Source organism: Athene noctua, chromosome 3 (assembly GCF_965140245.1).
Source record: "Athene noctua chromosome 3, bAthNoc1.hap1.1, whole genome shotgun sequence".
NCBI classification, from domain to species: Eukaryota; Metazoa; Chordata; class Aves; order Strigiformes; family Strigidae; genus Athene; species Athene noctua.
Genome location: NC_134039.1, coordinates 37,706 through 65,586, shown reverse-complemented (window position 1 = coordinate 65,586; position 27,881 = coordinate 37,706). Strand labels below are relative to the sequence as shown.

At 61.0% G+C, this 27,881-nt stretch overlaps 2 long non-coding RNA genes across 2 annotated transcripts; both read left to right on the top strand.

Moving 5' to 3' along the window:
• Window positions 1-1,595: 1,595 nt before the first annotated feature.
• LOC141958400 (uncharacterized) lies at window positions 1,596-4,048 on the top strand. The gene is made up of 3 exons (XR_012633264.1): window positions 1,596-1,951; window positions 2,300-2,447; window positions 3,859-4,048. It is a non-coding gene; the product is annotated as an uncharacterized LOC141958400 (long non-coding RNA).
• Window positions 4,049-17,514: 13,466 nt separating this feature from the next.
• On the top strand, window positions 17,515-19,675 carry LOC141958399 (uncharacterized). The gene is made up of 3 exons (XR_012633263.1): window positions 17,515-17,669; window positions 18,018-18,165; window positions 19,577-19,675. It is a non-coding gene; the product is annotated as an uncharacterized LOC141958399 (long non-coding RNA).
• The last annotated feature ends 8,206 nt before the right edge of the window (window positions 19,676-27,881 follow it).

The following is a 27,881-nucleotide window of genomic DNA, read 5'->3' as shown; positions in this document are numbered from 1 at the left end:
GTTTGGCTTTGGGCTGAGCTGTAGCCGCCGCGGCGCTAGTTCCTGGCAAGGGGACGGACGGGGGAGCTGTCGGGGCCAGAGCTGCCGTAAATACAATCAGACAGCTTGCTCGGGTTCTCCAGCTCCTAGCGTACGCTCCAGAAGAGCGGCTGAATGCGGGCAGAAATGTTCCTGGATTTATCTGGGTTTTTTTTTTTAAAAAAAACTATTTCTGCTATCACCAGGATTTGAAAAACTAAATTGGATAAATGTGAGTTTAGGAAAAATATCTAACAATACGTGTGCTTTTAATAGTTACTGTACTGGTCTCCCAGGGACCGAAGTTACGCTGTTTCGTCCTTAAAACAACTCTGCGCTCCCGTGTCGCGTTGTCACAGGCTTTCCTCCCCCTTCCACCCGTCCAAAGAGCCCTGAGGCTGCTCTGACCGACACTTCGGTCACCCCGCTGAGTTCTGGGTCACAAGGCGAGACTGCGCTGCCCTGCGCTGCGGCCGTGCCGGAGCTCCTCCCTCTCCGGGGGGTTATAAGATTTGGCAGCGTTGGTCCCGTCGGCCCGCGCACCGGAGCGGTCTCGCCCAGCGGCTGCTCCCGCTGGCCGGGGAAGGTTCCCCCGGCGGGGAGAGGCGACCTGCGGCGTGCGGCTGCGCCGGGCGGCCCCCGGAGTGCGCGTGCGCGGCGGCGGCCCCGCGACCGGAGGACCGGCGGCCCATAGAGCGCGAGCTCGGAGGAGCGACGGGCATCTCCGGCGTTTATTAACGGTGCTGGTCGCTATAGTTACCGGGGGGGGGGGGGGGGGGAGCGTGGGCCGGGCCGGAGGAGCCGCAGGGGCGGGCAGGGAGGCTGCAGGCAGCGACCCCTCCCTGTCCGGGGCCGGTGCTGGAGGAGGAGCCGGTGCGAGCCGAGGCAGGAGCGGGGCCGGGCGGCTGCGGGGAAAGGTGCGGCGGGACCGGGGGCGGAGGCCGCTCCGCGTCGGGGCCGGGCGGCGGCGGCGCTGCCCGGAGCCGCGCGGGGCTGCGCTCGGCCGGGCTTCCGGGTGCGCGGGCGGCGCGGCGGGAGCCGTAGTCACGTGCAGGGGGCTTCCGGTCGGCCATGTTGGCTCCCCGGGGCACGCCGGGAGCTGCAGTTTCTGCGCTCTCGGTTCCCCGCAGCTGCGGCGCTGGCGGGCGCGCGCGGCACGGCACAGCCCTCGGTACCGGCGCGGCCCCGCGGCGCGGCCCGAGGGGCGGTTTTGTGGCGGTTTCCCGCGGGCTGCCCGCGGCTCCCCGAGACGCGGTGTGCCCCCCGGCCCGGGGGTGCGCATGCGCGGCCGCGGCGTCTCCCGGGAGTGCGCGTGCGCGGCGGAGGTGAGTGTTGGGGCTGCGGCCGGGCCGGTCCGCGGCAATAAGGGTCCCTGCCGCCTCCGTGCCCCCTCCCGAGGCCGCGCTGGGGCCGCGCGTGTCCGTTCCTGCCCCGGGGATGCCGCCGGCTGCGCCCAGCTCGGGCTGGCGTGGGGTGTCTCTGCCCGGCCTGGCGCTCCTCACGGCTCGGGGGCCAGAAGGGACGGGCGGAGCCGAGCCTTCCCGGCCGTGGGCAGCGGGGCGGGAGCCGCCGCGGCTGGAGCTGGAGGGGCCGGAGAAAGGGAAGGAAGGAGAACGTCAAGGGCATGTGGGCAGCAGCCGCCTCGCCCTGCAGGAGGAAAGCGCCTGCCTCTCCGGGTGAGCGAGGAGCCCTCTGCACAGTCCGCAGCGGGCCGGACCCAGGCGCGGAACGGCCGCGGAGCGAGCGAGCGAGCGAGGCTGCGTGTGTCGGAAGCCACGTCTTGTAAGAGCCGAGAGACACCCGCGTATTCTTTTAGGGGGAGGTCAGCCGGGCGAGTGGAGTTTCAGAAGAAGAGGAGGGGCAGGAGGAAGGAAGGAGAAAGAAGCATCTGACCTGTCCAGTTCTCCCGGCAGTGCCGGGAGCGAGAGCCGCGGTGAGTCCCGGGCCCTCGGGGCCCTGTCGCCCCCCTTGTATGTCCCAGTCCCTTCCCGCCCTTCTCTTTCCCATGCTGTGATTTTTTTTTTCTTCTTCTCTATATCTTTTCTTTCTTTTCTTCTGCCTTGCTCCCCCTTCCTCTCTCACTTTTTCTCTCTTGTCTTGCTGCTCCCTTTTCTTTTTCTGTCTGCACTTCTGACTGCTTGTTCTGTACCTTTTGCATCACTCCTCAGTCCATTTCTCTCTCGATCCTTCCGTTCTGCTCCTCACTTCTCGGTTTCTCTCTCTTTGCTCTGTCCTACTCCTGCACGTAGTGTGTGATTGAATGAGGTTCTGTGTCTAGCAGGCCTCATCTCGTAAGAGCTGTGAGACACCTACATCTTCTCATAAGTGGAGGACAGCCAGGCACCTGGAGCTGTAGAAGAGGAAGGGAGAAGGCAAACAGAAGGAGGAGTCTGACCTGTCAAATTCTCCTGGCAGCGCGGAGAACTGCAGTAAGTCCCGAGCTCTTGGGCCCCTCTCATCCCTCTTGTGTGGCCTGGTCCCTCCCTGTCTTTCTCCTAGACTCCTCTCTTTCTGGTGCTGCTCAACCTTTTTTGCTCACCTGTATCTTCCGTCTTGCTTGGAGCATCTCCCTGTCCCCATCTTGTAGGTCTTCCCTTTCTCTGCCCTGTACCCTGCCGCTCTTGTTGCCTTTCTCCATCCCTCTCTGTCCAGCTCCCTGTTCCTATTGATGCCCCTTTCTTCTTCCTGCACCCGCTGCTATTCCCTGCGATCTCCATCTCTCTCTTTCCTGCTCCCTGTCCCCCGTTTTTCATTCCTACCTCCGTCCCTCATAGACTGTCTGGCCTTTTTCCTCGGTGTCTTTCTCTCTGGCTGACTCCCTTCTGCTGTTTTTCGTTTCCTCCCTATCCATCTTGTTGCCCATCGCTCTTTTGTCTTCTCTCTCTCCATGTGTCGCTGTCTGTCTTCCAGTCACTGTTCTTTAATTCCTCCCTCTTCCCTGTAGCTTGCTGCTATTTTTTTTTTCCCTGTTCTCCATCATGCTCTGTCGGGTGCCCTGTCCCTGTTTATCAATTCCTCCCTCTGCCCTGCAGTCTGTCTCTTTTCACCATTTAATTTTTGCCTCGCTCTCTCTCTGTCTGGCTCCTTGTGCCGGGTTTGCGAATTCCTTCCTCTGTGCCCCGTACCCCCTGTGATCTTTGCTGCTTTGTGGCCTGTTTCTGGCTGGCGCTCTGTTACTATTCAGTAATTCCTCTCTCGATGCCTTGTAGTCTGTTGCTTTTGTCTTTTCTCCATCTCTGTGTCTCTGTTTCCCCTGTTTTAGAATACACCCCCCCACCCCCACCCCCCTTCTTTCTGTATGCATCAGGATTAGTTTTTGGCTCCAGGTCTCTTTTTTTCTGTGTCTCTGTCCCTGTTTCCTAATTCTTCCTTCTCTGCCCTGTCACATGTAGCGATGTGATTTGTTTTGTGTTCCTTCCCATGGTTTGCTGTCCTGACTCCTCATCGCTGTTACTTTTTCCTCCCTCTGTGCCCTGTTCTCTGGAGCTTTTTGGTCTTTCTTCCATCTTGCTTGGTCTAGCTCCCTGCTCCCCCCCTTTTTTTTTTTCCCCTCCATGTCTGTTGTGCCACCCATCCCAGCTTTTTTTTTTCTGCATCTCTATGCTGCTCCTCGTCCTTCTTTGTTGGTTTCTGTCCTGCTCCTCCTCCTTCTTTCTGCTGCCTGTTTTCTTCTCTCCCTGCTGCTTTTTTTTCTGCATATCCACGCTGGGTTCCCTGTCCCCATCCTCTCACCGCCCCATCGCTCATCTCTTGTTTTCTCTCTACCCCTGTACTAGTCAGCTAGCTGCCACCTTTCTTCTGTCTTCTTGTGTCCTGCATCTTTCTCCTCATGTTTGGCAGTTTCCAGCTCTGCCCTGCAGCTTGTTGCTCCAGGAACCGACTGACTGTTCCCGGCTGGACTGAGGAGCGTGGCTCCGGGAACAAGCGCCAAGGTGCGCCAGGGGCAGGGGCAGCATTAGGGGCCCTGAGCCCCGGAGCAGACTCACTCCCTTCTGGGACTTGTTCTGTGTGTGACTGAATAAACACTTGCTGGCTGCCGGCTGCCTTTTGTGCTTCCTTTGCCCCAGGTGAGGGGCTGGGAGGGGTGATGATGCTCTGTGGGGGTGGGTGATGGCCTCCAGCTGTGGGCTGGGGCTGGAGGGGCCCCAGGTGTGGGCAGTGAGGCTGATGGCAGCGGCCCCTCCCTGTAAAGGGCTTGCTCCGGGTGGAGGGGCGGGTGCTGCTGTTAAGAGCAAGGCAGCCGTCGGAGGGGTCGGTGTCAAGCAAGGGAGGAGCAGAGCAGTCGCTGAGCATTGCTGGGCCCCGGCTGCACCGAGGGAGAAGGTGAGTGGAGCCGTGCCATCAGCTGGCAGCTCCTGGGGAGGATGGCGGTGCCTGCAGGGTGGCAGTGTTGGAGGTGGTGGCAGGGGCTGCCCCGAGCCGGTGGTGAGGCTTCTGGGTGCACTGGTGGGGGTTCGGAGGGGTGAGCAACGGTGTTGCTGCAGGGTCAGAAAGCAGAGAAAACTGCCTCTCGCAACCCAGCGGGAGCTGTGGTCCTGGCGTGTGGGGTTTCTGGCCAGCCGCGTTGGTTCCCTGGGTCACGCTGGGATGCGGGGTCTTACAGCGCTTGGCGTGCAGGCGGCCGTGCCGCGTTGGCCAGCGTGTGCCAGGAGCTGTAGGTTCTGCAGACTCGGCTGGCAGGCAGCTGCACCGCTCGTGGGCGCCCGTAGCGCGGCGCAGTCCTCGCTACCGCCGCGGCCCCTGTGGCGCAGCACGAGGGATAGTTTTGTTGCCGCTTTCACGTGGATTCCCGGGGGCTTCCAGCTGCTCCCCACCAAGCGTCGTGCCCGTTCCTCGAGAGCGTGTGCGCAGTGACGTGCCGCTCGGCCGCCGCTCGCGCGGGGGGTGGCGCTCGCCCGCGCTCACCGCCGCTGCCTGTCAAATGCCACACGGTACTGTCGGTGGGCGACACAGAGGTGGCCCCGTGCCCCATGCTGCCACCCGCCAGCAACGTCAGTGCGATGCTCCGATGCCCGTGGGGGGGTGCGGCCACGCTCGGTGCCCCCTCCTGGTAAGGAAATGCTGCCGCCGCCCCACGTCACGCTGCCGGCGGGCGCTCGGTGCGCGAAGGGCAGGACTGCAGCGCCGGCCCTGCACAGGTGTGCGGCACCGCCAGAGCCGCCTTCCTGCTGTCGCAGCGTCCTGGGGGTGGGCGAGGGCCGAGGCCGCCGGTGAGGCCGGCCCGCCCCTTTGGCAGGTGTGGGGGGCCCCTCCTGCCCGCTGGCCACACGGCAGCGGTGGGGCAGGAAGCTTCACACCGCCTGCTGTGTCAGGCCTCGGCTCTCCTGGAGGTGATCCGGGCCGGGGGAGCCCCAGGGAGTTACCCGAGAGCTGGGACAAAGGCAGAGGGGAAGAAGATGGGTGTCCCCCGGGGGTTGGTGCCGGGTGCCTCCCCAGCTTGCCAGAGCTCCCCTTGAGCTGGCACTGGCCTCGCCCGCACCGTGTCCTGGCCCCAGGTCTCGCACCTCACCCTGAAGCCCGTCCCGTAGCCCCGGGTCACCCCCGAGCCCCGCGGGGATGGCGGCAAGCCGGCCCTTGGCGCCTCCGCAGGAGCCCCTCTGGAAGGGGGGCTCCGGCCAGGGGCGATCTATGGTAATAACGGCAGTCGCTTCACCTTCTCCCAGAGGCCTCACCGGGGCCGCGCTTGCCTGTTCCTTCCCTGGGGATGCTGTCGACTGGACCCACTTCAGAACTGTGTGGGGTTCTCTGCCTGCCCTTGTGCTCCTCGCAGCAGAGAGGTGAGAAGGGACAGGCCCCTGGGACGTTTTCTGGCTGTGGACAGGAGCTGTCACAGCTGAAGCTGGAGAGGCCTGAGAAAGGGAAAGAAGAAAATCAAGGGCATGTGGGCAGCAGCTGCCTTCCACTGCAGGAAGAGAGAGCCTGCCTCTCTGGGCGAGGCAGGAGCCCTCTGTACAGTCCGCAGCGGGCCGGACCGCCAGCGTGCGATCAGGGTCCGTGCGCGTCACCCAGAGCGCGGTACGGCCGCGCAGCGTGCGAGCGAGGCCACACGTGCAGGAAGCTGCGTTTTGTAAGAGCCGAGAGACACCCGCGTGTTCTTTGAGGTGGAGGGCAGCTGAGCGACTGCACCTCCAGAAAAGGAAGGGAGGAGAGAAGGAGAAAGAAGGGTCTGAATCGGCAAATTTTTCCTGGCAGCGCTGAGAGCGACAGCTGCGGTGAGTCGCGGACCCTCGGGCCCTGTTGCCCCTCTTGGACGTTTTGGGCTGTCCCCTGGCCCCCTCTCTATCCCATGCTGCTATGATTTTTGTTGTTTTTTTCTTCCCTGTACTTCTGCTCTCGTTCGTTCCTGCTCCCACTCCCTCTTGTGTCTTCTTCTAGCTCTCCCTTTTTCTTTCTTCCAGATGCTTGGTCCTGCTCTCTCTCCTTCCTTTGTTTCATCCTCCCTTTCTCTCCTGTAACCTAGTGCTGTTATTTTCCTTGTTCAGTTCTTGTTTCAGATCGGCTTTGGGGTCTCTTTTTGCCCACAGCTTTCTCTGGCCAGTTCCCAGGCATTGTTATCCCCTGCGAGCCTGTCTGCCGCTCCATGTGCCTGCCTGCCCATTTCCCTCCCTCCTGGTAATCCCGCCTCTACGCTGTGCCCGAGCTCAGGCCGCCCCTGCTCCTGTATCTCGGCTTTCGGCACGCCCCCGGCGCTTTCGGCACGCCCCCGGCGCTTTCGGCACGCCCCCGGCGCTTTCGGCACGCCCCCGGCGCTTTCGGCACGCCCCCGGCGCTTTCGGCACGCCCCCGGCGCTTTCGGCACGCCCCCGGCGCTTTCGGCACGCCCCCGGCGCTTTCGGCACGCCCCCGGCGCTTTCGGCACGCCCCCGGCGCTTTCGGCACGCCCCCGGCGCTTTCGGCGGGCGGGAACGGCGCGCGCCGACGTGAGGGGCGGAGCTTTCGCCTGAGGCGAAGGGCGGGAACGGCGCGCGCAGCAGTGAGGCGCCGCGCGGCCGCCTGAGAGGAGCGGGAGCGGCGCCCCCGGAAAAGGCTGCTCGGCGATCGGCGCCGCCTCGGCGGGGACCTCATCGGCTCGGCTCGGCTCGGGGCGGGCGGGGGTGGACCCGAGTCGCCTGTGGGGGGGCGAGCGCCATTGTCTGAGGGGCTCAGGAGAGTCCTGGACCCGCCAGGCGCGGCAAGGTGCCTGGAGCAGACGAGTGCCCGGCGCGGTCGTCCCTGCAGGAAGTGCTGGAGCACCGTCTCTGGTGAGAAAAGCCGATCTGTGAGGTTTTTTTCGGGGGGGAAGGGGGGGTTGGAGGGCGGCCGGGGTTCGGGTGGTGCTGTGGGCACTTCTCGCCGGGGACAGGCGTCCTTCTCAGACCTGACGGCACACTACTGCCCTTGCAGCAGCTGGTGGCGGAGAAGGGAGAGATGTCCACTGCGTGTGGAAGGACCTGCGAGGCAAGAGCGAGCGGGAGGAGCAGCGGAGGAAGTCTGGGCAGCAAGAGGAAAGAGAAGGGCGCTCTGAACAAAGCGCCGCTGTGAGGGGCGGAGCGGTCGCCTGAGGGGGACCTGCCCGGGGAAGGGGCGAGCAGGAGTCGAACCTGCCTGGGGAAGTACCGGATCGACTTGGGAACAGGGGGGGGGGGACGGGACGGGAGCCGCCTTGGAGAGGGGGTCGGTGTCGTCGCCTCGGCGGGGGGGGGGAGCAGTGTCGTCGCCTCGGCGGGGGAGGGGGGTGAGCAGTGTCGTCGCCTCGGCGGGGGAGGGGGGGGAGCAGTATCGTCGCCTCGGCGGGGGAGGGGGGGTGGAGCAGTGTCGTCGCCTCGGCGGGGGGGGGGGGGTGGAGCAGTGTCGTCGCCTCGGCGGGGGGGGGGGGTGGAGCAGTGTCGTCGCCTCGGCGCGGGGGAGGGGGGGGAGCAGTGTCGTCGCCTCGGCGGGGGAGGGGGGGGAGCAGTGTCGTCGCCTCTGTGTCTGTGTGTGGGGGGGGAGCAGTGTCGTCGCCTGGTGGGGGGAAGTGGGGTGGTGTCATCACCTGGGGGGGGGAGTGTCGTCAACGGCGGGGGGTGGGGGAGCGGAGCTTCCTCAGGACCGGTGAGAGGGGACTGGAGCTGCCTGAGGAGGGACGGCCATCGCCTCAGGGGCGGTGGAGGGTCCAAGCCTCGCTGAACGTGGCCAGGAGCCCGGAGGAGAAAAGCGCCCGTCGTAGACATCCCTGCAGGAAGTGCTGGAGCATGGACTGGGTGAGGAAAGCCAATCTGTGAGTTTTTTTCGCAAGGAGGGGGGATGGTGGTGGTGGTGGTGGGAGGGCGGCCGGGGTTCGGGTGGTGCTGTGGCCAGCTCTCGCCGGGGACCAGCATCGCTCTCGGACCTGACGGCATCCTCCTGCCCTTGCAGCAGGCGGCGGAGCGGCGTGGAGGTCTCCGTCCTGTACCGCTGCAGGCCAAGAGGGAGTGGGACAAGGCGCGGAGGAAGTCTGGGCAGCAAGAGGAGGAAGGAGAAGGGCGCTCTGGGCAAAGGGACCTCCCCGTCACCGGGGCTGTGGTCGCACCAGCGTGTCGCCAGGACGTTTGGTGCCCTGACCGGCTTTGTGCCGGGTGACCCCCCTGTAAGCAGGGCTCGGGTCTTTGGGTTTTTGCTGGCCTTTTGCCACGTCACCCCGTGGTCAGGCTGCCGGGCAGGTGGCAACCCTCTAAGGGGGGTGAGCAGCGCCGTCTCTGCGGCCGGGGCGGGAAGCGGAGCTCCTGAAGCGCGCCGTGGTGGGGAGCCGCAGCCAGGCCGGCCGGCCTGTAACTTGGGTGCGGGGGGGGCCTGGCAGCGGGGCCGGGGCCTCTGCTCTGTCCTCCGGGTGGGGGAGCTGGCGCCTGGCTGCGCCTTCCTTCCGAGCACCAGCTCCTCGAGAAGCAAGACAAGGCATCGTGAAGGAGCTGCGAGGCCAGAGCGAGGGAGAGGAGGAGCGGCGGGCTGAAGAGAGGGCTGGGGGGAGAGGCGGGAGCTCAGGGCAAAGGGGCCTCCCCACGGCACCGTTGCCGGCACCTTTGGTGTCCTGGCCGGCGCTGCGCCAGGTGACCTCCCTGTAAGCAGGGCTCGGGTCTCTGGCCTTTTGCCCCCTTGCCCCGACGGTTTGGCTGCCCGGAGAGAGGGGCGACCCTGTAAGGAGAGAGCGGCACCGTCCCCGCACCGAGGGGCAAATGGGGCTCTCTGGCCCCCAAGCCCGCCCTGTAGGCAGGGGAGGGCTGTTTCCCCGGCCCTGGCGGCCTTCTGCCTGCTGGCGGCCTGGCCAGCGTGACCCCCTGGAGTCGGGGCGCGTCGCGGCACTTGTCCCTCGGTCCCCCGCGAAGGCCCGTGGCACGTTGAGTCCCTCTGGGCTCCGTGCGTCCGGGGGGACAGGTCCGAGGCTCTGCTCTCTTGCTCGCGGGAGGGGACGGCTCCCCAGACATTGGCTGCACAGAGCTCGCTCTCTCTCCTGGGAAGTTTTCTTTCCCCCTGTCCGTGTCCGTGTGCCTGCCTGTGTCCGCGTCGGTGCGAGTGAGCGAGTGAAGGAGCTTCTTGTTTAGGCCCCTGTTGAAATCGCTGCAGCGTACTTAGCTTAAACTTCCCGGGAGGGAAAGAGGGGCTCTGTGCAGCAACAGGGGGTCGGTCCCCGCTGAGCCCGCGAGCGGAGGGCGAGTCCCGGCTGGCCCCTCCTTTCCAAGGACAGAGCCAAGCCGCGTGACCCGCCCGCTCTCTGGGCCTGGGTGGCTGCCTGTCCTGCTGGCGACCTGCCAGCGTGCCGGCCCCGTACTCGGGGCGAGTGCCACGAGCCGTGGAGCCCTCTGACCCGACGGCCCTGTAAGCGGGGTTGTGCCCGTCCCCCGCCCTCGGCAGGAGGAGCGGGTAGCGAGCGGGCGTCTGCGGCCCCCGGCCTTCGAGGGCAAAGGCTCGGCAGTTGTGTCCCCTTCACCGAGAACCGCGGTAGCCTCTAGAAACGCAGGGAACGGCCCTGAGCCAAGTACCTGCCCCAGAGTCCTCGAGACCCTCCCAGAGTTGCCCAGGACGCTCTTGTCCCACAGCAGCCCTGGGACAGGGAGGGCACTTTGCCCGCAGCCCCTTTCTCTTTCCCCGGTTTCAGCGTGCCGCTCCTCCTCTCGCTTGCCCTCGCCTCGTAGTTTCTTCCGCAGGCCACGGATGCCTCTTCCTTCTTCCTTCTCCGGGAGCTGGTGCCTGGAAGGACGGCGCGGTCGGGCGCCAGCTCCTCTGCCTGGACGACGGGGAAGCCGGCCGCCTGAGGGACCTTCCCTCAGCGTGCTCTGGCCCCCGGCCCTCCTTCCTCCCTCCTGCCCCCTGCCCCGGCCTGAGCCGCCTCAGACCCCATTTTCTCACCTGGTGGTGCCCGGCGGCCTGGGGGCTTAAAGCATAGAGGGAGAGGGGACAGGGGTACGGCAGGGCAGGGGGAGATTTAGGGGGACAGGCAGCACGGGTGGGCCTCAGCCGCCAGCCCCTTGCAACCAGCTGCTCCGCAGTGACGCGGCAGCTTCTCCCAAGCGATGAGGAACCCCCCTCGGGAAGTTCTGCTTCCCCAGCCCCCAGAACCTCTTGGGAAAGGGCCGCTGCTGCCGATTCACCTGCCTTCAGGGCAGACAGCGCCCAGCACTCTCGATAGTGCTTGGCTGGCGCCTTGTGTGGGGCGGCGGCCCTGTTAGCGGGGTGCGGGTCAGGGTGCCCCTGTAGCGGAGAGGAGGGGCCTCGTGGGCCTTTGGGACCGGGGCTGCCCTGTAAGTCGGGGCCTGGCCCGTGCCCTGCAGTCCCGGGCACTTTGCAGTCCCGGCAGCGGCTCGAGCCCCCTGTAAGCAGGGGCGCAGCCTCGGTGGCCGCCGTTTTGCATGCCCAGCTCCATTTGCCCAGAGTGCCCGACTCCGAGCCCAGCTCCAGCGCCGGCCGCGACTCCACGTGTGGCAGCACCGGAGCACCGATTGGGTAAGAAAAGCCGATCTGTGAGGTTTTTTTTTGGGGGGGGGTATAGAGGAATAGTGGTGTGGGAGGGCGGCCGGGGTTCGGGTGGTGCCGTGTCAGGCTCTCGCCGGGGACCGTCGTCCCTCTCAGGCCTGACGGCACCCTCCTGCTCTTGCAGCACTTGGTGGTGGAGAAGGGAGAGACATCCACCGCATGCGGAAGGCCGTGCAAGGCAAGGGTTAGCAGGAGGAGCAGCGAAGGAAGTCTGGGCAGCAAGCGGAAGAAAGAGAAGCGCGCTCTGGGCAAAGCGCCGCTGTGAGGGGCGGAGCGGCCGCCTGAGGGAAAGGGGAGCGCAAGTCGGCGCTGCCTCAGCAAGAAATGGATCGACTCGGGGCCGAGGGATTGGAGCCACCTTGGCAGGGGATCAAAGCTGCTGCAGGGTGGGGGGCCAGTGCCGTCGCCTAGGAGGGGCAGCAGACCTGCGTCAGGGCGCATGGGGGGGGACTGGAGCTGCATGAGGAGGGACCGCCATCACCTCAGGGGCTGAGGAGGGTCCAGGCCCTGACGGACGCTGCCAGGAGCCGCCGGACGCTGCCAGGAGCCCATTGCAGATGAGAGCCGGTCACGGTCCCTGCACGAAGCACTGGAGCACCGACTGGGTGAGGAAAGCCGATCTGCGAGGTTTTTTCGCGGGGTGGGTGGTGGGAGGGCGGCCGGGGTTCGGGTGGTGCTGTGGCCAGCTCTCGCCGGGGACCAGCATCGCTCTCGGACCTGACGGCATCCTCCTGCCCTTGCAGCAGGCGGCGGAGCGGCGTGGAGGTCTCCGTCCTGTACCGCTGCAGGTCAAGAGCGGAGGAAGTCTGGGCAGCAAGAGGAGGCAGGAGAAGGGCGCTCTGGGCAAAGGGACCTCCCCGTCACCGGGGCTGTGGTCGCACCAGCGTGTCGCCAGGACCTTCGGTGCCCTGACCGGCTTTGTGCCGGGTGACCCCCCTGTAAGCAGGGCTCGGGTCTTTGGGTTTTTGCCGGCCTTTTGCCACGTCACCCCGTGGTCAGGCTGCCGGGCAGGTGGCAACCCTCTAAGGGGGGTGAGCGGCGCCGTCTCTGCGGCCGGGGCGGGAAGCGGAGCTCCTGAAGCGCGCCGTGGTGGGGAGCCGCAGCCAGGCCGGCCGGCCTGTAACTTGGGCGCGGGGGGGGGCCTGGCAGCGGGGCCGGGGCCTCTGCTCTGTCCTCCGGGTGGGGGAGCTGGCGCCTGGCTGCACCTTCCTTCCGAGCACCAGCTCCTCGAGAAGCAAGACAAGGCATCGTGAAGGAGCTGCGAGGCCAGAGCGAGGGAGAGGAGGAGCGGCGGGCTGAAGAGAGGGCTGGGGGGAGAGGCGGGAGCTCAGGGCAAAGGGGCCTCCCCACGGCACCGTTGCCGGCACCTTTGGTGTCCTGGCCGGCGCTGCGCCGGGTGACCTCCCTGTAAGCAGGGCTCGGGTCTCTGGCCTTTTGCCCCCTTGCCCCGACGGTTTGGCTGCCCGGAGAGAGGGGCGACCCTGTAAGGAGAGAGCGGCACCGTCCCCGCACCGAGGGGCAAATGGGGCTCTCTGGCCCCCAAGCCCGCCCTGTAGGCAGGGGAGGGCTGTTTCCCCGGCCCTGGCGGCCTTCTGCCTGCTGGCGGCCTGGCCAGCGTGACCCCCTGGAGTCGGGGCGCGTCGCGGCACTTGTCCCTCGGTCCCCCGCGAAGGCCCGTGGCACGTTGAGTCCCTCTGGGCTCCGTGCGTCCGGGGGGACAGGTCCGAGGCTCTGCTCTCTTGCTCGCGGGAGGGGACGGCTCCCCAGACATTGGCTGCACAGAGCTCGCTCTCTCTCCTGGGAAGTTTTCTTTCCCCCTGTCCGTGTCCGTGTGCCTGCCTGTGTCCGCGTCGGTGCGAGTGAGCGAGTGAAGGAGCTTCTTGTTTAGGCCCCTGTTGAAATCGCTGCAGCGTACTTAGCTTAAACTTCCCGGGAGGGAAAGAGGGGCTCTGTGCAGCAACAGGGGGTCGGTCCCCGCTGAGCCCGCGAGCGGAGGGCGAGTCCCGGCTGGCCCCTCCTTTCCAAGGACGGAGCCAAGCCGCGCGGTCGTAGCACGGCCGACGCGTGACCCGCCCGCTCTCTGGGCCTGGGTGGCTGCCTGTCCTGCTGGCGACCTGCCAGCGTGCCGGCCCCGTACTCGGGGCGAGTGCCACGAGCCGTGGAGCCCTCTGACCCGACGGCCCTGTAAGCGGGGTTGTGCCCGTCCCCCGCCCTCGGCAGGAGGAGCGGGTAGCGAGCGGGCGTCTGCGGCCCCCGGCCTTCGAGGGCAAAGGCTCGGCAGTTGTGTCCCCTTCACCGAGAACCGCGGTAGCCTTAGAAACGCAGGGAACGGCCCTGAGCCAAGTACCTGCCCCAGAGTCCTCGAGACCCTCCCAAAAGCGCCCAGGATGCTCTTGTCCCACAGCAGCCGTGGTGACAGGGAGGGCCCTTTGCCCGCAGCCCCTTTCTCTTTCCCCGGTTTCAGCGTGCCGCTCCTCCTCTCGCTTGCCCTCGCCTCGTAGTTTCTTCCGCAGGCCACGGATGCCTCTTCCTTCTTCCTTCTCCGGGAGCTGGTGCCTGGAAGGACGGCGCGGTCGGGCGCCAGCTCCTCTGCCTGGACGACGGGGAAGCCGGCCGCCTGAGGGACCTTCCCTCAGCGTGCTCTGGCCCCCGGCCCTCCCTCCTCCCTCCTGCCCCCTGCCCCGGCCTGAGCCGCCTCAGACCCCATTTTCTCACCTGGTGGTGCCCGGCGGCCTGGGGGCTTAAAGCATAGAGGGAGAGGGGACAGGGGTACGGCAGGGCAGGGGGAGATTTAGGGGGACAGGCAGCACGGGTGGGCCTCAGCCGCCAGCCCCTTGCAACCAGCTGCTCCGCAGTGACGCGGCAGCTTCTCCCAAGCGATGAGGAACCCCCCTCGGGAAGTTCTGCTTCCCCAGCCCCCAGAACCTCTTGGGAAAGGGCCGCTGCTGCCGATTCACCTGCCTTCAGGGCAGACAGCGCCCAGCACTCTCGATAGTGCTTGGCTGGCGCCTTGCGTGGGGCGGCGGCCCTGTTAGCGGGGTGCGGGTCAGGGTGCCCCTGTAGCGGAGAGGAGGGGCCTCGTGGGCCTTTGGGACCGGGGCTGCCCTGTAAGTCGGGGCCTGGCCCGTGCCCTGCAGTCCCGGGCACTTTGCAGTCCCGGCCACTTTGCAGTCCCGGCAGCGGCTCGAGCCCCCTGTAAGCAGGGGCGCAGCCTCGGTGGCCGCCGCTTTGCATGCCCAGCTCCGTTTGCCCAGAGTGCCCGACTCCGAGCCCAGCTCCAGCGCCGGCCGCGACTCCACGTGCGGCAGCACCGGAGCACCGATTGGGTAAGAAAAGCCGATCTGTGAGGTTTCTTCGGGGGGGCGGGGGTATTGGGCTGTGTGAGGGCGGCCAGTGTTCAGGTGGTGCTGTGGCCAGCTCTCACCCAGGACCGTCGTCGCTCTCAGACCTGATGGCATTCTCCTGCTCTTGCAGCAGTTGGTCGTGGAGAAGAAGGGAGAGACATCCACCGCGTGCAGAAGGACCTGCGAGGCAAGAGCGAGCGGGAGGAGTAGCGGCAGCGGTCCGGCAAAGAGGCGAGAGAAAGCCCTCCTGGGCAGGGGATCTCCCTGTCACCTGGGCTGTGGTCGCCTCCAGCGTCCCTGCCCCTTTGGGGATGTTTTCTTTGCCTCGTGAGCAAGTACTCAATCAGATGCTTTCTCCAACTGCGTGTTCCCCATTTAGCTCCTTTTCTGCCCAACTCGGCTTTAACCGCTGCCTGCCACATGGCAGCGCGTGGGATTTTAACCTTTGGCAGCCGCTGGAATGTTTGCGGCGTGTGTTGGTCCTGGCTGCTTGCAAGGGGACTCTCGGGGTGAAGCGCTAAGGCTTGGACAATAGGGCCAAGCCAGAGTTGACTTGTAGACGAGTCCTGTGTATTTTGTAACTGTTAACCATTGTGCTAACAGGTATTTTACTAAGTGATAACCAACCACCTATTCCGCTGTAAAAAGTGGAAGTATCGAAGCCTGAACAACAGGCCCTGAGCCGAAGCTGCTCACTCAGTATGTCATCGTTAGTGAAAGAGGTGTGGAAGACGTGGCTCTCTTGAATGTACATTTATCTTTCTTTGTGTGGGGATAAAATAACCGGGTCGTGGAGACCGTAGTCTGGCCCTGTGGCCTGACGTGAGCCCTTGCACCTAGTCTGCCTGGGTAAGCAGAGGAGCTCCCTTAGCTTCTCCCCTGAGCCCTGGCCAGGCTCCGGGGGAATCTAATGTGAGATTGAAACCAGATATTTCCGCTCCAAACCAAGGTGCCAGCTCTTCTGGCTTGCCGATTTTGGGGTATAGAAGGGTGGACCCGCTCACAGCGACTTTGGAGGCCTCACCTACGGGTGGACGCACCGCGTAGGGTTTCCCACTTGCCGGGAAAGGCTCTGCAAACCCTCGCTGTAACCGGGGCTGCCTGCGGGTCTGGGTGATGGCAACGGGTGCAGGTGCTGAGGGATCTTTTTTAATCGCTGTTCCCTCTCTCTCAGGCAGTCAGGATTTGATGCATTACCCTGTATTTTCCTGTCTGTGTGAGTGCACTATTCCGTCTTTTCTTACTGTGTGTTTTCCGTATTCTTCTGTTATTATTTAGCTATTTCTAATAAAATACGCCTGCTCCTTTCACTCCGGTGTCTGAGTTGAATTGATATCCCTAATCAGCATAACAGGGGGATATGAGGTGGCGCTTTCCAGAGCCGAGGTCGGTGTCGGTTTGGCTTTGGGCTGAGCTGTAGCCGCCGCGGCGCTAGTTCCTGGCAAGGGGACGGACGGGGGAGCTGTCGGGGCCAGAGCTGCCGTAAATACAATCAGACAGCTTGCTCGGGTTCTCCAGCTCCTAGCGTACGCTCCAGAAGAGCGGCTGAATGCGGGCAGAAATGTTCCTGGATTTATCTGGGTTTTTTTTTTTAAAAAAAACTATTTCTGCTATCACCAGGATTTGAAAAACTAAATTGGATAAATGTGAGTTTAGGAAAAATATCTAACAATACGTGTGCTTTTAATAGTTACTGTACTGGTCTCCCAGGGACCGAAGTTACGCTGTTTCGTCCTTAAAACAACTCTGCGCTCCCGTGTCGCGTTGTCACAGGCTTTCCTCCCCCTTCCACCCGTCCAAAGAGCCCTGAGGCTGCTCTGACCGACACTTCGGTCACCCCGCTGAGTTCTGGGTCACAAGGCGAGACTGCGCTGCCCTGCGCTGCGGCCGTGCCGGAGCTCCTCCCTCTCCGGGGGGTTATAAGATTTGGCAGCGTTGGTCCCGTCGGCCCGCGCACCGGAGCGGTCTCGCCCAGCGGCTGCTCCCGCTGGCCGGGGAAGGTTCCCCCGGCGGGGAGAGGCGACCTGCGGCGTGCGGCTGCGCCGGGCGGCCCCCGGAGTGCGCGTGCGCGGCGGCGGCCCCGCGACCGGAGGACCGGCGGCCCATAGAGCGCGAGCTCGGAGGAGCGACGGGCATCTCCGGCGTTTATTAACGGTGCTGGTCGCTATAGTTACCGGGGGGGGGGGGGGGGAGCGTGGGCCGGGCCGGAGGAGCCGCAGGGGCGGGCAGGGAGGCTGCAGGCAGCGACCCCTCCCTGTCCGGGGCCGGTGCTGGAGGAGGAGCCGGTGCGAGCCGAGGCAGGGGCGGGGCCGGGCGGCTGCGGGGAAAGGTGCGGCGGGACCGGGGGCGGAGGCCGCTCCGCGTCGGGGCCGGGCGGCGGCGGCGCTGCCCGGAGCCGCGCGGGGCTGCGCTCGGCTGGGCTTCCGGGTGCGCGGGCGGCGCGGCGGGAGCCGTAGTCACGTGCAGGGGGCTTCCGGTCGGCCATGTTGGCTCCCCGGGGCACGCCGGGAGCTGCAGTTTCTGCGCTCTCGGTTCCCCGCAGCTGCGGCGCTGGCGGGCGCGCGCGGCACGGCACAGCCCTCGGTACCGGCGCGGCCCCGCGGCGCGGCCCGAGGGGCGGTTTTGTGGCGGTTTCCCGCGGGCTGCCCGCGGCTCCCCGAGACGCGGTGTGCCCCCCGGCCCGGGGGTGCGCATGCGCGGCCGCGGCGTCTCCCGGGAGTGCGCGTGCGCGGCGGAGGTGAGTGTTGGGGCTGCGGCCGGGCCGGTCCGCGGCAATAAGGGTCCCTGCCGCCTCCGTGCCCCCTCCCGAGGCCGCGCTGGGGCCGCGCGTGTCCGTTCCTGCCCCGGGGATGCCGCCGGCTGCGCCCAGCTCGGGCTGGCGTGGGGTGTCTCTGCCCGGCCTGGCGCTTCTCACGGCTCGGGGGCCAGAAGGGACGGGCGGAGCCGAGCCTTCCCGGCCGTGGGCAGCGGGGCGGGAGCCGCCGCGGCTGGAGCTGGAGGGGCCGGAGAAAGGGAAGGAAGGAGAACGTCAAGGGCATGTGGGCAGCAGCCGCCTCGCCCTGCAGGAGGAGAGCGCCTGCCTCTCCGGGTGAGCGAGGAGCCCTCTGCACAGTCCGCAGCGGGCCGGACCCAGGCGCGGAACGGCCGCGGAGCGAGCGAGCGAGCGAGGCTGCGTGTGTCGGAAGCCACGTCTTGTAAGAGCCGAGAGACACCCGCGTATTCTTTTAGGGGGAGGTCAGCCGGGCGAGTGGAGTTTCAGAAGAAGAGGAGGGGCAGGAGGAAGGAAGGAGAAAGAAGCATCTGACCTGTCCAGTTCTCCCGGCAGTGCCGGGAGCGAGAGCCGCGGTGAGTCCCGGGCCCTCGGGGCCCTGTCGCCCCCCTTGTATGTCCCAGTCCCTTCCCGCCCTTCTCTTTCCCATGCTGTGATTTTTTTTTTCTTCTTCTCTATATCTTTTCTTTCTTTTCTTCTGCCTTGCTCCCCCTTCCTCTCTCACTTTCTCTCTCTTGTCTTGCTGCTCCCTTTTCTTTTTCTGTCTGCACTTCTGACTGCTTGTTCTGTACCTTTTGCATCACTCCTCAGTCCATTTCTCTCTCGATCCTTCCGTTCTGCTCCTCACTTCTCGGTTTCTCTCTCTTTGCTCTGTCCTACTCCTGCACGTAGTGTGTGATTGAATGAGGTTCTGTGTCTAGCAGGCCTCATCTCGTAAGAGCTGTGAGACACCTACATCTTCTCATAAGTGGAGGACAGCCAGGCACCTGGAGCTGTAGAAGAGGAAGGGAGAAGGCAAACAGAAGGAGGAGTCTGACCTGTCAAATTCTCCTGGCAGCGCGGAGAACTGCAGTAAGTCCCGAGCTCTTGGGCCCCTCTCATCCCTCTTGTGTGGCCTGGTCCCTCCCTGTCTTTCTCCTAGACTCCTCTCTTTCTGGTGCTGCTCAACCTTTTTTGCTCACCTGTATCTTCCGTCTTGCTTGGAGCATCTCCCTGTCCCCATCTTGTAGGTCTTCCCTTTCTCTGCCCTGTACCCTGCCGCTCTTGTTGCCTTTCTCCATCCCTCTCTGTCCAGCTCCCTGTTCCTATTGATGCCCCTTTCTTCTTCCTGCACCCGCTGCTATTCCCTGCGATCTCCATCTCTCTCTTTCCTGCTCCCTGTCCCCCGTTTTTCATTCCTACCTCCGTCCCTCATAGACTGTCTGGCCTTTTTCCTCGGTGTCTTTCTCTCTGGCTGACTCCCTTCTGCTGTTTTTCGTTTCCTCCCTATCCATCTTGTTGCCCATCGCTCTTTTGTCTTCTCTCTCTCCATGTGTCGCTGTCTGTCTTCCAGTCACTGTTCTTTAATTCCTCCCTCTTCCCTGTAGCTTGCTGCTATTTTTTTTTTCCCTGTTCTCCATCATGCTCTGTCGGGTGCCCTGTCCCTGTTTATCAATTCCTCCCTCTGCCCTGCAGTCTGTCTCTTTTCACCATTTAATTTTTGCCTCGCTCTCTCTCTGTCTGGCTCCTTGTGCCGGGTTTGCGAATTCCTTCCTCTGTGCCCCGTACCCCCTGTGATCTTTGCTGCTTTGTGGCCTGTTTCTGGCTGGCGCTCTGTTACTATTCAGTAATTCCTCTCTCGATGCCTTGTAGTCTGTTGCTTTTGTCTTTTCTCCATCTCTGTGTCTCTGTTTCCCCTGTTTTAGAATACACCCCCCCACCCCCACCCCCCTTCTTTCTGTATGCATCAGGATTAGTTTTTGGCTCCAGGTCTCTTTTTTTCTGTGTCTCTGTCCCTGTTTCCTAATTCTTCCTTCTCTGCCCTGTCACATGTAGCGATGTGATTTGTTTTGTGTTCCTTCCCATGGTTTGCTGTCCTGACTCCTCATCGCTGTTACTTTTTCCTCCCTCTGTGCCCTGTTCTCTGGAGCTTTTTGGTCTTTCTTCCATCTTGCTTGGTCTAGCTCCCTGCTCCCCCCCTTTTTTTTTTTCCCCTCCATGTCTGTTGTGCCACCCATCCCAGCTTTTTTTTTTCTGCATCTCTATGCTGCTCCTCGTCCTTCTTTGTTGGTTTCTGTCCTGCTCCTCCTCCTTCTTTCTGCTGCCTGTTTTCTTCTCTCCCTGCTGCTTTTTTTTCTGCATATCCACGCTGGGTTCCCTGTCCCCATCCTCTCACCGCCCCATCGCTCATCTCTTGTTTTCTCTCTACCCCTGTACTAGTCAGCTAGCTGCCACCTTTCTTCTGTCTTCTTGTGTCCTGCATCTTTCTCCTCATGTTTGGCAGTTTCCAGCTCTGCCCTGCAGCTTGTTGCTCCAGGAACCGACTGACTGTTCCCGGCTGGACTGAGGAGCGTGGCTCCGGGAACAAGCGCCAAGGTGCGCCAAGGTGCGCCAGGGGCAGGGGCAGCATTAGGGGCCCTGAGCCCCGGAGCAGACTCACTCCCTTCTGGGACTTGTTCTGTGTGTGACTGAATAAACACTTGCTGGCTGCCGGCTGCCTTTTGTGCTTCCTTTGCCCCAGGTGAGGGGCTGGGAGGGGTGATGATGCTCTGTGGGGGTGGGTGATGGCCTCCAGCTGTGGGCTGGGGCTGGAGGGGCCCCAGGTGTGGGCAGTGAGGCTGATGGCAGCGGCCCCTCCCTGTAAAGGGCTTGCTCCGGGTGGAGGGGCGGGTGCTGCTGTTAAGAGCAAGGCAGCCGTCGGAGGGGTCGGTGTCAAGCAAGGGAGGAGCAGAGCAGTCGCTGAGCATTGCTGGGCCCTGGCTGCACCGAGGGAGAAGGTGAGTGGAGCCGTGCCATCAGCTGGCAGCTCCTGGGGAGGATGGCGGTGCCTGCAGGGTGGCAGTGTTGGAGGTGGTGGCAGGGGCTGCCCCGAGCCGGTGGTGAGGCTTCTGGGTGCACTGGTGGGGGTTCGGAGGGGTGAGCAACGGTGTTGCTGCAGGGTCAGAAAGCAGAGAAAACTGCCTCTCGCAACCCAGCGGGAGCTGTGGTCCTGGCGTGTGGGGTTTCTGGCCAGCCGCGTTGGTTCCCTGGGTCACGCTGGGATGCGGGGTCTTACAGCGCTTGGCGTGCAGGCGGCCGTGCCGCGTTGGCCAGCGCGTGCCAGGAGCTGTAGGTTCTGCAGACTCGGCTGCCAGGCAGCTGCACCGCTCGTGGGCGCCCGTAGCGCAGCGCAGTCCTCGCTACCGCCGCGGCCCCTGTGGCGCAGCACGAGGGATAGTTTTGTTGCCGCTTTCACGTGGATTCCCGGGGGCTTCCAGCTGCTCCCCACCAAGCGTCGTGCCCGTTCCTCGAGAGCGTGTGCGCAGTGACGTGCCGCTCGGCCGCCGCTCGCGCGGGGGGTGGCGCTCGCCTGCGCTAACCGCCGCTGCCTGGCAAACGCCACACGGTGCTGTCGGTGGGTGACACAGAGGTGGCCCCGTGCCCCACGCTGCCGCCCGCCAGCAACGTCAGTGCGATGCTCCGATGCCCGTGGGGGGGTGCGGCCACGCTCGGTGCCCCCTCCTGGTAAGGAAATGCTGCCGCCGCCCCACGTCACGCTGCCGGCGGGCGCACGGTGCGCAAAGGGCAGGACTGCAGCGCCGGCCCCGCACAGGTGTGCGGCACCGCCAGAGCCGCCTTCCTGCCTGCTGCCGCAGCGTGAGGCTTGCTGGGCGTGATTCCTGGTGGTGGGCGAGGGCAGAGGCCGCCGGTGAGGCCGGCCCGCCCCTTTGGCAGGTGTGGGGGCCCCTCCTGCCCGCTGGCCACACGGCAGCGGTGGGGCAGGAAGCTTCACACCGCCTGCTGTGTCAGGCCTCCGCTCTGCTGGAGGTGATCCGGGCCGGGGGAGCCCCAGGGAGTTACCCGAGGGCTGGGACAAAGGCAGAGGGTAAGATGGGTGTCCCCCGGGGGTTGGTGCCGGGTGCCTCCCCAGCTTGCCAGAGCTCCCCTTGAGCTGGCACTGGCCTCGCCCGCACCGTGTCCTGGCCCCAGGTCTCGCACCTCACCCTGAAGCCCGTCCCGTAGCCCCGGGTCACCCCCGAGCCCCGCGGGGATGGCGGCAAGCCGGCCCTTGGCGCCTCCGCAGGAGCCCCTGTGGAAGGGGGGCTCCGGCCAGGGGCGATCTATGGTAATAACGGCAGTCGCTTCACCTTCTCCCAGAGGCCTCACCGGGGCCGTGTTGGAGAATGGCTTGCAGAGAGCAAGGCCGTGGGTCTCTGCAGGAGCTGATTGCAGTCATCTGAGGTAAACAAAGGAAACAACCCAGGGTACAGTTATGCTTACAACGGACTGTTATGTTAACAAAGAGAGAAACTGAGGTACACCGTGGCCTTGAGTGTGATGGTGAACAACCTTGGGATAAAAGGCAGGCCAGAAGAGGGAAGATGTTGGGACATATCTGAAATGTCACAAGTGGCTGGGATATTATAATGTAGCCTTTTACATGTATCCAATAGATTTGTGAGTAGTGTGCATGATTATTGTAGAGTGCTTAATGTAAGGGGTGATTTTTTTCAGTAAAGCTGAAGCTTGCTCTATCATTCACATTGAATCGGCTGCTTGCTTCCTCCAACCGCCACAAGTGGCGCACCGAACAGGGTTACCCGAACTCTGCTTTTCCACCTAACGGAACCGAGGAAGCGGCGGGATGGACTCGGAGTAGGAAGGCAACGCTGCCACCTCCTCTGCGCCAGGTGCAGGTGTTCACTCCGAGAAGGGCTACCCCGGAAAGGCTGCAATAGGGGACTTACCCAGGAAAGGCCAAGGAATTAAGGAACCTGGTCATTGGCTACTTGATCGGATGTGGAAGAAGATCGTCAAGGTACACGATCCAGCATTTTAAGGAATTTAAGGAATTTTCGCCCAGGCAGGAATATTTTCAACGAGAGGTAGTCCTAAAACTTTTTGCTTTTTAGAAAAGCGGGGAGTAAGTCCGATAAAAGACTTAGCTGTGCTGATTGGTCTGGGCAAGGCTAGGGGACACTTTAAAGAGCCAAATTTATTGCTTAAAGAATCAGAATGGTGTGATAATCTTTTAGACCCTGATGCTGTAAATCCTGAAAAAGAATCTGAACTGTCTGGCTTGTGTCCTCCCTTAACTGAGGACGATGGACATGGCAAGAAAAATTCTTACTCCTGTAAGCTATGAGCCGGCTCATCAGCCACGTTGGGAAAAACGGCTTTTTTCTGTTTTTTAAAGATTTAGAGAAAAGCATTAATGAGAACGGGCTGCAAAACCTCAGATTACAACAGCTGTACTGGAGGCGATGGCTCAGGGATATCGATTGGCCCCATAAAAATTGGCTAACACTTTTAAGAAAAAAACCCGTCATTCACACCGGCACAGCACTCTACCTGGAAAACCGAGCGTGTAGCTTAACATTTGGAGCTGGCGGCGGCGGCCCGGGGCCTCCCCGAGCCCCCCCGCCGCGGAGCGGCCACCTGCAGCTGAGCCGGCACTGTGCGCTCGGCACACCGCCCCCCCGTCCAGCAGGGTTATGCAGCGCAGGCTTTAGATGTGCTTAACGGAGTCCTCGTATTGGTAATATTTGTCATTTTACGTTGTGAGTAATGAGTGTCAGGAGCTCCTCTGTGTAGTTGTGTGAGTGTGTGTGTGTGTGAGTGTGCCGCGGCCGCTGCAGCCGCGGAGTTCTCCGGCCAGGGAAGCGGCTGGCCAGGAACTGCAGGGTCCTAGTGCCCGCCTGCTGGGGCATCGGTGCTGTGGTTGGTTTGGGCTCAGTGCTCTCAGTGTCACAGGTGAAATACCTCCTCTAGCAGGAGGCAGTCATTCTGTGTTGATTGTTGTTTTGAATTTAGGCGCATACTCTGCGGGGAGAGTGCACCTCTGAACCATCTGCCTAATGGAAATATTGTTAAAAAATCATCTGCAACCTTACAGGGGTTGTTTGTTTTACCAGGGGTTGTAGATGCTGGTTATGAAGAGAAAATAAAAATTATGGTCTGTACCCCTGTGTTCTGTAACAAAAGGGTCAAAAATTGTTCAGCTTGCTTCTTTTGCTGCGGCTCCCCCTAACAGTATACCAAGAAGCCGCAATGACTCAGGATTTAGATCAGCAGATACCCCTTAAATATTTTTGGACTAAAACAGTAACACAAGGTTAACTGCTGGTAAAATGTACTCTCGCTAAAACTGAAAAATCTGTTGGGCTAACAGGCATTTTAGATACTAGTGCAGATGTAACCATAATATCTGTGAGCAGATTGGCTGTTAGCTCTGGTAACTCAAATGCTTTTCAGGGTTGGTGTCATGCTGTAACAATTTAAAGCAAGGATCTCATTCATGTAAGAGGCCCAGAAAATTGGGTAGCAAATATTCATCCATTTATATTGGAAAACCCCTATTGCATTTTGGGGTCATAACTGTATGACTCAGTGAGGAACTCAGATTGGATCAAATCTGTCTTAATCACCACTGTAGCACAACCCACCCTGAAACCCACCCTGACACTCACCTTGTAAACCGAATCACCTGTGTGTATTGTCCTGCAACAACTTAAAACTGTTATTAAGACTTTAAAAGATTTACTGAAACTGTTAGGAACCATGAATTGCTTACAGTCGTTGTGGGCCTAACTGATGTTGATCTGCATAGCTTGTTTGATATTTTACGAAAAGATCCTTCACTGACATCACCCAAAGTACTTACAGAGAAAGCAAAACAAGATCTTCCCTGTATAGCTAACAACCATCGCAAGCATACTTCATTCCCCCACAGGACAAACCATGGTAGAAAGAGCGCACCTGACCTTGAAAGTGCGTTTGCAAAAACAAAAGGGGGGAGAGATCTTGGCTCCAGGTCAACCGTTTGCTCTGCTGTAAAACGCATGCATTTTTTCCACCAGAATGCCAGAACAACACAAAACCGGTTTTCTTTATCAAGGCATCCAGCTAAAAACATCACTGCAACTTGCCCTGAATACCAGAAAGACTCCATCTCTTCAAACCTTTTAAACATCTCCCCTGTGTTACAGGTGTCACCAGTATTGTGTCGTCTTTCATCACAGATACCAGATCGACAAGAAGTCCAGAGCAAAGCTCAAGTGTTAACAAAGACTTAGAAAGTAGTAACTGGGAAAGACAATTTTTTTTTTTAATAACCTGGGGAAGAGGTTATGCTTGTGTCTCCACAGGTCTCAGTCTCTAGTGGTCACCGACAAGGTGTGTGCAACCACACCTGAGGGTGAGAGGCAGCCAGCACTCAGGATCCAGCTGTGGGTGCTGTGAGTGCCCCTGTGCGGACAGTCTGCGGTCTCTTCGACTGATGTTTTAAGCAGAATGTCTGAGTAATGTTTGCTACTGCAACAGGACAAACTACACTACAGTTGCCAATTCTTTTAAGAGAAAATGCTAACAGTAACTGCAACTCCTTAATGAAATATATAGGCTTACTAGTCACTTGTGCAAGATGTACTTTAGATAAAATATAGTTATTAATAAGGATAAGATGCTGTAAGAATGTACGTATTCCACTTTCTTTGTTTAGTAATATTAAGAATTAAGAGCTCAAGTGTTTAACCTTATTTAGAAACTCCCTTGGGTTTCCCCCTGGAGTACTGGCCAGGCTCCAGGTGGAACCCAACAGGAGAATGAAATCAGATGTTTCCGCTCAAAGGAAGTTGCCGGTTATTTTGGCCTGTTGATTTAGAGGCTGGACCTGCTTGCAGCGACTTTGGATGCCTCACCTACGGATGGACGCATCACGTAGGGTTTCCAGTTTGTGAGGAAGAGCACTCTAAATTCTCGCTGCATCCAGGGTTCCCTAGCAATTGTGGATCTGAATGTTAGTACCGTACTTTCCTTACTGTTTATTTTGTAGTATTTAGTCATATCCCTTGCATGTGGGTAGTATGGGATGCTTTGTGCTTGATAGGGTACCTTTAACAGTTTATTGCGGTGATTAGGAATAGTATTATTGATTGTAGTAATTATTACAATAGCATATAGTTGTATAATGAGAAATATTAGTAAATTTATGCTTGTGCAGCCTGCACAAAAAGAAAAAGGGGGAATTGTTGGAGAACAGCTTGCAGAGAGCAAGGCCGTGGGTCTCTGCAGGAGCTGATTGCAGCCATCTGAGGTAAACAAAGGAAACAACCCAGGGTACAGTTATGCTTACAACGGACTGTTATGTTAACAAAGAGAGAAACTGAGGTACACCGTGGCCTTGAGTGTGATGGTGAACAACCTTGGGAAAAAAGGCAGGCCAGAAGAGGGAAGATGTTGGGACATATCTGAAATGCCACAAGGGGCTGGGATATTATAATGTAGCCTTTTACACGTATCCAATAGATTTGTGAGTAGTATGCATGATTATTGTAGAGTGCTTATGTAAGGGGTGATTTTTTTCAATAAAGCTGAAGCTTGCTCTATCATTCACGTTGAATCGGCTGCTTGCTTCCTCCACCTGCTGCAGGGCCTCGCTTGCCTGTTCCTTCCCTGGGGATGCTGTTGACCGGACCCACTTGAGAACTGTGTGGGGTTCTCTGCCTGCCCTTGTGCTCCTCGCAGCAGAGAGGTGAGAAGGGACAGGCCCCTGGGACGTTTTCTGGCTGTGGACAGGAGCTGTCACAGCTGAAGCTGGAGAGGCCTGAGAAAGGGAAAGAAGAAAATCAAGGGCATGTGGGCAGCAGCTGCCTTCCACTGCAGGAAGAGAGAGCCTGCCTCTCTGGGCGAGGCAGGAGCCCTCTGTACAGTCCGCAGCGGGCCGGACCGCCAGCGTGCGATCAGGGTCCGTGCGCGTCACCCAGAGCGCGGTACGGCCGCGCAGCGTGCGAGCGAGGCCACACGTGCAGGAAGCTGCGTTTTGTAAGAGCCGAGAGACACCCGCGTGTTCTTTGAGGTGGAGGGCAGCTGAGCGACTGCACCTCCAGAAAAGGAAGGGAGGAGAGAAGGAGAAAGAAGGGTCTGAATCGGCAAATTTTTCCTGGCAGCGCTGAGAGCGACAGCTGCGGTGAGTCGCGGACCCTCGGGCCCTGTTGCCCCTCTTGGACGTTTTGGGCTGTCCCCTGGCCCCCTCTCTATCCCATGCTGCTATGATTTTTGTTGTTTTTTTCTTCCCTGTACTTCTGCTCTCGTTCGTTCCTGCTCCCACTCCCTCTTGTGTCTTCTTCTAGCTCTCCCTTTTTCTTTCTTCCAGATGCTTGGTCCTGCTCTCTCTCCTTCCTTTGTTTCATCCTCCCTTTCTCTCCTGTAACCTAGCGCTGTTATTTTCCTTGTTCAGTTCTTGTTTCAGATCGGCTTTGGGGTCTCTTTTTGCCCACAGCTTTCTCTGGCCTGTTCCCAGGCATTGTTATCCTCGGCGAGCCTGTGTGCCGCTCCATGTGCCTGCCTGCCCATTTCCCTCCTTCCTAGTCTTCCTGCCTCTATCCTGTGACCTCGCTCATGCCTCCCCTGCTCCTGTATCTCCCTGTCCCCGTCCTCCACCCTGTTCACCTCGCCCTCTCTCAGACCCTTTGTGCTGCTCCCTGTCTCGACTGTTGATGGCTTCATCTCTCTCTTTTGTTCTCTCTTCCTGCCTTCTCTCATGCTCCAAGTCTGTCCTTCTCTGTGTTACTCTTGTTGGTTCCAGGCCAGCATCCTACTGCCTGTCTCTCTCTTCCGCAGTCGTCTCCTGCTGTCCAGCTCCCTGTCGCTCACCTCTCTTCTAGATGCCTCCGTGCTGCCTCCTCTCCTTGCTGATCCCCCCGCCCTGCTCCCCATCGCTGCCTTGGCGCTCTTTCACCACACCACTCCTGCCCTAAAATACTCGCCCTGTAAATGCCGACCCCACCAATACTGCCCCCCCCCAGGCTCCCCACAGAAACGATCCCCTCAAATAGTCTACCCTGAAACACTTCCTGTAAAATAGTCCCCTCTAAAAAGTCCCCCAGCAAATAATCACGTGGAAATGCTCTAACTTCAAAATATATCCCTGCGAAATAATACTCCTGCCACCCCTGGACCCCCCGTGAAATAATAGTCCCCCCCTGAAATAAGAATTCCCCCCCACCCCCCGAAATAATGGTCCCCAAAAATAGTCCCCCCACCCGCCCCCGAAATAACAATGCTTCTGCCCGTGAAATACGGCTCCACCACCAAAATGATACTGCTAGGAAAAAATCCCCGCCCCTCACGCCGCCCTTCCTTCCCCCACCCAGCCGGTAGAATAATACACCCTTCCAAATAATACTTGCCCAATAATACCCCTGGAAATATTATACCCACCCCCCTTGGAATACTACTATGCCTCCCAGTGAAATAATGCACTCCTCCCCGACCCCCCCCCCCCCCCAATAATGCTCTCCCTGACCCCTGCTGAAGTAAGGCTCGCCCCCCCATGTGAGATGACACACCCCCCCCCCCGTGTGAAATGTTGCTATGGCCCTGAGAAAGAACACTCACTCAGCACTCCACCCCCCCACCCCGGATATAATACTACCTCCAATAATATTACTCCTCCCATACTCCACCCTACCCCCCATTATAAAACTCTCTGCCCCACCGGAGATATAACACTCCCCCTCAATATAAAACTTACCTTTGATATCAAACAAGATACTGCTGCGCTCCTGCAAAATACCACTCCACCACTGCCTGCTAAATACTTCTTCCCC